Genomic DNA, 6,008 nt, shown 5'->3' on the forward strand with positions numbered 1-6,008 from the left:
ATTATACAAAAACAGGTGCTGGTGGTGTGACAGTTCAGATCCACCCCCACATGTCTGAGATTTTTGGATCACCTGCTCTCTTCCCACTCTGCTCCCCTGACCTGAGATGTACACATCCACGGGTGTACCATGCCACAACACACTCAGACACACCCTGCTGCACTGCAATTAAGATTAACAGCGATTGCATGATTGTGTGAACGGTTTTATTGTGATGCAAGGCACTGGTAGCTGGGTGTATACGATTCAGTGCAGTTTCATTGGTCTGGTTGATCAGGTTCACGGTCTCACCACCAAACAAGTTCAACAACTTTTTCAACAGGTAGCTGTTTGTTTTCAGGGTAATAGAGGAGACTCTAAAAATGTTGAAAACCTTCCTGTGTTAATGCAGATAATTGTATCTCTGCTGAAACAGTATGTGATGTCACCTCAGTACTTTGACCTGATTACCGTTGCATGCTACTGGGGCAATGACTTTATCTTATCACATCTTTCCTGATTGATAAAATTTGTTAATGATGAGTGTAAAGTTTTAATTCCTTTTAACTTGGTTTAACTGTTATCTATGTAGGTTGTGGAGGGATGTCTGAAAAGTTTACAACAGAATAAAAATATAGTTATATAAGTATAATTATATAGATAAGGTTTGAAGAGAACTGTGTGTGACTGTCCTACTCAACCACCACATTTACAAAACAAAGGTTTACAGTATTTTTTGTATTCCTGACATCTAACATAATTTAAAATTACTTTAAAGTTATTATTTACTCAACATACGGTTTTATTGACTAAGCCGGAGATTTATTCACCTTATCATTTGAACTGGCTGGTTGGCATGTGGAGTTATTATAACTCATGTGTTTTTAGTTCTGCGCCAAGGACTCAGTGTATGCAGGCACAAAATGTGATGTCATTTTAACCTTGTCTGGTGCTAGTCAGGTTCAACAGAATGTGTCTCTGAAGAATGTGCTTCAAAATATGGAACAATGGTTTATTCTCTGTTCTTTGTCCCAGTTATTCTTCTTGATCCTTGGAAAAGCAGATGATAGCAGAACGACTAAGTTGGCTGCATGATGGAAAAGGAAAGACGGTATCTCAGCACAGTGGTCGTTGTCATTTGTCAATATGTTTTGTATTTTATCTTATGCTTTAAATATGTAAGTGTCAAGTTTGAGACACTTGAGACGTTTCTTTTGGGTTAGGGTCATATCTTGTTTTTCAGCCTTATTTAGCAGATTATTTGATTTGCTGTGAAACACTGGGACCTGCTGGTTACTGAAGGGAGACCTTCAGCTCCACAAACCTCCGTGAACTCACAGCGGTGGCAACATGTGCTGCGGGTGGCAGGGTATCACAGTTTCTTTGCATAACCTTGATTTCTGATTGCACCACGTCCATATTGCTAATCCAGCATTTAAATGTTCCCTTGCCACTCTATCTGTGTGTGTGTGTGTGGGAACACGTGTGCAAGACCTTCCTTGGGTAATGTGGCCATTTGGATAATCTTTTGCTTTATAACAGGTGTAGATTATTTAAGACTTAGTTAAAAAAAATGTTAATGAGTAATGATTTAATTAGCATTATTCATTGTGTCTATAAACGTCACCTTGTTGTACAGTGTACACAATATCTGATACCTGGTTCAAACACATAGAGGACTAAAAAAGACTTTCATCAGCATTTGCAAGTATTTGGATTGCATGTATATTCACTACAGTAAAACATTTACACACTTAAAATACAAAATTGAGAATAACATAAAGAAATATGTTTACATATCACTCATTTCTTCTCTAGCTCATTATTAATTTCCTTAAAATTACTAGTAATTCTCCATTAGCTGGGAGTGATGTGTGTAAGTGTTTGTTTGTGTTCCTGGCACCCACTCAGAAGTGTTTCTTCATTCAATCGCTCTCACTTTTGGGTAACATTGTAAGCTGAAGGTCTAAAATTAACAAACACTATTGCAAATTGTGTAATTGTTGTCTGACTATACATGCAGTTAGGAACTGTAACATGTCTTCACACACAAAGAAATTACAAAAACAAAGTGTTTGGGTTTCACCATGCACCCTCTGTAAACTGTGTGGAAACTACAGAGCTACAGTGATGACATCCATGGCCAAACATGCCCGAATGTAGCAGACATGATCCCACATGTGGTTAATAACACACTGATATAATGCAAACATCCACAAACAGGGCGCGATGGGAGAGCAGAGCACATGATGTGAACTCTTTCAAACCCACCACGCCTCAGCCTCGCCTTCACAGGTCATGGAAAGTTTTATCACCACTGTATTGAGCCTTCAGTTAGGCAGAGTTGTCACGCAGAGAATAAAAACACTGTAAATTGTTACTCATCTTGTACATTGTGTAAGTTGCTTAATGTTAAAAATGGCATATTGCTTAAAAACCAATGAAGTATGTGTTGTTTTCATTCATTGGAATTCAGTGACGACTGACTCACGAGGCCTTGAGTGACTCTTTGCATACTTTCTGGTGTCACTGTTAATTTTAATAAACCTTTCATGGTCACTGCCCTGAATTCCTCAAAGTGGTTTGATGTTAGCTCCATTAATGGATTTCATTTGCAGGTGACAATGCTTAACATTTTAATTTTGCTGTTTGCATGAGTTCTTCTTTTACTGTTTTTCACTGAAAAGCCCCCCTACCCGAGGAAGCAACCTGGATTTACATTTTGTTTGGTTAACAGCCACCGACTACATAATCTTTGAGAGGAATAACTGAAGCCCCTAACAAGCTTTGGGCAGACGTCTAAAACTTAACTTTTTTGATAATAACATGGTCCCTACTGATTGTTCTGCAATCGTTAGTGTTGCATCATTAGTCAGTGATTTGCATTCTTCTTGGTTTCAGGTGTGTCCAGCGGGCTGGTGTCTGCAGCTTTGTGTGATAAATAAGAATAATTTGTAGCCTATTGGATCTGTCCACGTGCAAGAGATGGGGTAATAAACTTTGCGTTGAAAAGTGGTGGGGACATAGGGGCTCAGATTAGGGGTGTGAAGAGACACTTAGCTTGCGAGACATCACAATACATGATATTATGTTCACCAGAATGAGACGAAAAGATCCTTAAACAATGTTTTAAAGATATCCTCAATGGCGAGATATATGAGTATGAGCGGGGAGGTCTGGGGGGGCCTCCCCCAGGAAATTTTGATCTTCAAACACTTAATTTCCTGCATTCTGGTGAACATTTCTGCACCATTTCATGGCGGCAATGTTTTTATTTATTTAAAAGGAAACATAAAATTCAGGTTGCAGGTGACATTTCAAAATATATAAATATAATAGAATATTATGCAGTGCAGGCGGCACGGCGGTCCAGTGGATAGCACAGGATGGCCTCACAGCAAGAAGGTCACGGGTTCAAACCTTTCTGTGTGGAGTTTGCATGTTCTCCCCGTGTCCGTGTGGGTTCTCTCCGGGTGCTTCGGCTTCCTCCCACCTTCCAAAGACATGCGGACTAGGTTAATCGGCCCCCCCCCCAAACCAGTTTGCAGCATAAGCGGTTGACGATGGATGGATGGATAATGCAGTGCAGCTCTCAGGCATTCAGTGTTGCTTTCAGATCTATGTCTCCTGTAGATCAGCTTTTCTCCCTCCTCTTTTGTCATGTTCAAAGAGAGAGAACTTGGCCAAAAAGAAACTGTGTCAACAAGTTGTTAAAGTTACTGATTAGTGCATGCACGTTTTTGGGTCATTTTATAATCAGTAGCTTGTTGGGGTTTTCTTAGCTTAAGTTAATTTTTGTGGACAATGCAAATTTGTTTCTTCTATATTTTAAATGATTTGCATGTTTTCTTAATGTGCAAATAAACCTTTCTAAAGGCATTTTAATTTGTAATTTAACGGCAAGCTATATTTCAGAATGTTTTTTTGTTTTTTTAACAAATTATGCTTTCAAAAAGTGGTGGGGACAGGTCCCCAGCCTCCCCAGTTTAAATAACACATATGAATAAACTGGACAGATTAAATTACGATAAATAAAGTGGCACTGATAAATAATAACCTTTCAGTGCAAAGCGCATTTACTGAATTTACAGTAGCATCCCAAGAAAATTAAATATTCTGGTTTAGTAGGACTGAGCAGTCTATTTTGCTACAGCCAAAGCTTGTAGAAAGCATATGGATGAATGAGCTTACAGATAAGTGGCTGAGCATTTGTGTTTGACTTGGTTTTTAAGCTGGGTGTCTGTTTGAAGAAGACAGAGGAAGAGAAAATTGAACAAGACAGAAGCAGCAGTTGACACAGCAACAGGAATATGAATGTATAAACTGTTTCTATTTGTGTGTGTGTGTGTGTGTGTCTGTGTGTGTGTGAGAAACAGAGAGAGAGAGAGTAAATGAGGTTGTGTCTTCTTCACGTCTGCTAATCCAGATCAGAGAGTTCGCCTAGGGATGTCTTAACTACAACAGCTGCTGGCTAATCACACATATACACACACACAGCGCGTTCAAGATCCCATTGTACAGTTTGCTTCAGGGCATCATGTACAGCTACAGCTGGTTAAATTATCAAAAGTAGCTTTGTCTCAGTGAGACAGCATTGTGAAATACAGTAAGTTGTATCTGCTGAATCCCAGTGACATCCTTACAACATGCTCTATATAACTGAATATCCTGGCTTTATTTTATTTGCAGAGATTAGACTCTTTTAAGGTTGTTTTCATCCAGAATTCCCTCCAGCCGTGGGAGTTTCCCCCCTGCTGGACAAAGGAGAAGTAGCAACCAGAGCTTCCAACATATGGAGGGAACAGGTTGTAAAAGAAATTACCTCATTGCTCAATGCCAAGAACAGCACAGAAAAGAGAAAAAAGATGTTACGATAAATTGTATGAGCCTTTCTTACAGTCATGCTGTCCAACTGCAAGAAGAACAATCCTTGCCACAAGGCAGGTTTGGCTTCATAATCAGACAGCTGGCAGTGAAACACTACAAGATCCCGCAGGTAAGAACCAGAGGGTCAGATCAGGACTCAGCTGGGTCTCATTAATTCCATCACTGTACTGATGTTCCAGTACAGTTTGCATGTAGACGTGCAGAGACATGTTTTGGCCTTTTAAAGAGCCCAGCGGCTACATGTTTCGTCTCACTCTGCTGCTAAGCTGTATCTCTGGGAAGAGCAGAGGCAAAGCTGTGGAGAGGAAGATAAGGGGAATGTTTATAATGAAGTCTAAAGCTGCAGGACTGCTCCAGATCACCAAACACCTGAGGAGACAGCAGTAAGACTCCAAGGTGATAGTGGTGGCTGAAACAAGAAACTCTGAATTTTTCTTACTAATAAGTGACTCCTTAGGGACTCTGGCTAATACCAGAAAGAAATGTCCAAATTTAGAAAGGGATATTATCCCCACTAAAAAGCATTTCTGAGGTAATGGTGTTGCTTTAACTGTATTTTGAATGACCTACAAGATGATTTTAAGGCACAAAAGCTGCAGACTCTCTCAAAACTCTCAGAGCCACAACAGTGCCATGTCCACCCTCTGCATGAACTGCAAAAAAGTGTATTAGTCCCTAAAAGCAGACTTAAAAATAGTACTATAATAACAAGAAAAGAATATAACCTGAAACATTCTCATAAGAGGAAGACAGGGCCATTGCGCAGTCTTTCAGAGCCAAAACCAACACCTGTCTGATTCCAACACCAACAATCTGGTCGATCACTTCAATCATATCTGCTTGTCGTCACTAAATATTACTGCTCCTCTAAAGGTTAGGCCTACGTCTAAAGCTAGTAAGCAACCCTGGATAAATGACAGCATTCGCAGCCTAAAAAGGGAATGCAGGAAAGCAGAGCGCAGATGGAAAAAATCCAGTCTCCAAGTCCATTACCTCAGTCTGAAGGATTTATTAATTAACTACAATAACATGGTTAAGGATGCGAGAACACACTATTTTTCTGAACTCATTACTACACATAAACACAATCCCAGGTTTCTGTTTAAGACTGTGGATCAGCTGGTAAACCCAACCCCTCCTTG

The sequence above is a fragment of the Micropterus dolomieu genome, linkage group LG16 (assembly GCF_021292245.1).
Source record: "Micropterus dolomieu isolate WLL.071019.BEF.003 ecotype Adirondacks linkage group LG16, ASM2129224v1, whole genome shotgun sequence".
Classification (NCBI taxonomy): Eukaryota; Metazoa; Chordata; class Actinopteri; order Centrarchiformes; family Centrarchidae; genus Micropterus; species Micropterus dolomieu.